Here is a 2039-nt window from a genome sequence, read left to right as displayed (position 1 = left end):
CCATATCTCAGCTCTCTCTCTACTTTAAACATTTATAAGTCATTATTAAAAACATGTTAATACAAAACCTTGTATTAACAAATAATTTTTTTCAATTTCAACTACCGTTTCCTTTTTAACAAGGTGTTTGTTTAAATTTCTTTTTCCATTACATCTTATAGACTTCATCAGCGTCGTATAGTTTATTATTTTTTTACTCTGCATTTACTAAGGATCAGCACTTATTTAGTAATGCTTGAAAAAATACATGGAAATATAAAAAGTTTTTGACTTATTTTCGCCTCAGGTGCAAATTAATCTTTGTTCTCTTTACACTTGAATACTACTTTTCATTTATCATCATGCCAAAGCTGCGAAATGCATAGAAAAATTAAAAAAAAAAACAAGTAAAACAAATACAGATGAAACGTAAGCAATAATACGACTTGCAGTAAGAATATTCGTATAAGAAAAACATCAGGCAATGGAAATAGCAATAGAGAATGCAAGTAGAGAGTCTTGTATGCAAGTTCAAAGTAGTTGGAGTACAAATTGTAGTATTTCTAACAGAACGTGAGATGTTTGTGAAGTAAACGACTTCAAAAGGAGAAAATAATATCTAAGAATTCCTCAGTTCCTTTCGATGTTAATTTGAACTTTTTTTCTTTGAGTTGTAGTAAAATTTATAATTTATGATCCTTTTTAAAAAGGATCTTCAAAAAAAATTATTTTAGACTCATTCGTGTTGCTCCTCTCCACGGAAATCTTTAGTAAAAGGCGAAAGATTTATTCGACAACTGAAGAGAAGCCAGAGTAATTTGAAACTGTATATCTTGAATATTTTATATAAAAATATATATAAACTAAATGAGAATTATAAGCATCATTTTAAACAATTCAAGAATATTACAAATATTTTAGGGGTTGTTCTTAAATTGTGTCTATAAAATCCAAGAAAACCAATATGGGATGTTTTTGTTTCTTTGCATACATATAAAAATATTCGTATTATTCAAGACACGCAACAATTTAACGAATCTTTTTATCTTACTGAACATAAGATGTTTGTGTAGTAAGGGTCTTCAAAAGGAGAAATTAGTATCTAACCCCCATTAATACGAAGCCTGGTTATGTTTTAACTAAAAGTTATACTGACAATTTTCATACAAAAATAATTTTAACCGACAGTATAACTATTAGTTAACGTATAAGAAGGCTTCGAGTTAATGGGGGTAAGAGTCATAGACAACAACTAGATAGGTAATTGAGAGCCAAAAACCTAAGTCTGTTGTCTGAAACCTAATTCATGAGAATGTATTGCATGTATTTTGTTTTTGTATCACCCGTATGTGTGAAAAGAGAGTAATATTTCACTCTCTCCTTCCGTTTTATGCGTTTTATGGTAAGAGTTATCAAGTTCTTTTTGATGTTGATACATTAAAAAATTACAATTATTTTAAACTTTTGTTCTTGGATTTTTAGTGAAATTTATCATTTATGATCCTCTTTAAGGAGGATCTTCAAAAAAGTTTATTTTAGACTCATTTGAGCTGCTCCTCTCCACGGAAATCTTTAGTAAAAGGCGAAAGATTTATTCGACAACTGAAGAGAAGCCAGAGTAATTTGAAACTGTGTATCTTGAATATTATATACAAAAATATATATAAACTAAATGAGAATTATGAGCATAATTTTAAACATTTCCAGAATATTACAAACTTTTAAGGGGTTGCACTTAAAATGTTTCTACATAAACCAAGACAGCCAATAAGGGATGATTTTGTTTCTTGGATCTTAAGAATCTTTTTATCTTACTGAATTCATATGAATAATTAAAAACAACAACTTATTGTAGCCCGATATTTATCATGCAACCCTTTTTTACACGAACTAGTAGTTAATACAAGAACCTGGATTGCTTGCAGTAGTGTAAACATAGTACATGCTTTTTAAAGAATAGCGTATTTTTTATTGATAAGTTTTTCCCGTGAAGATGTTTAGAACGAGGAAAAAAAGTAGATTGTTTAAAATTTTTATTTTTATTTTTAATTTTTTAGTGC

General features: G+C 28.4%; 2 non-coding genes across 2 annotated transcripts; both read right to left on the bottom strand.

Moving 5' to 3' along the window:
* Positions 1-673: 673 nt before the first annotated feature.
* Positions 674-796, bottom strand: LOC135952762 (U5 spliceosomal RNA). Its single transcript, XR_010576125.1, has one exon. It is a non-coding gene; the product is annotated as a U5 spliceosomal RNA (small nuclear RNA).
* A 682-nt stretch (positions 797-1478) lies between these two features.
* LOC135952763 (U5 spliceosomal RNA) lies at positions 1479-1601 on the bottom strand. The gene has a single exon (XR_010576126.1). It is a non-coding gene; the product is annotated as a U5 spliceosomal RNA (small nuclear RNA).
* Between the last annotated feature and the right edge of the window lie 438 nt (positions 1602-2039).

The sequence above is a fragment of the Calliphora vicina genome, chromosome 2, assembly GCF_958450345.1.
Source record: "Calliphora vicina chromosome 2, idCalVici1.1, whole genome shotgun sequence".
Lineage (NCBI taxonomy): Eukaryota > Metazoa > Arthropoda > Insecta > Diptera > Calliphoridae > Calliphora > Calliphora vicina.
This window is presented reverse-complemented; position numbering and strand designations above follow the sequence as displayed.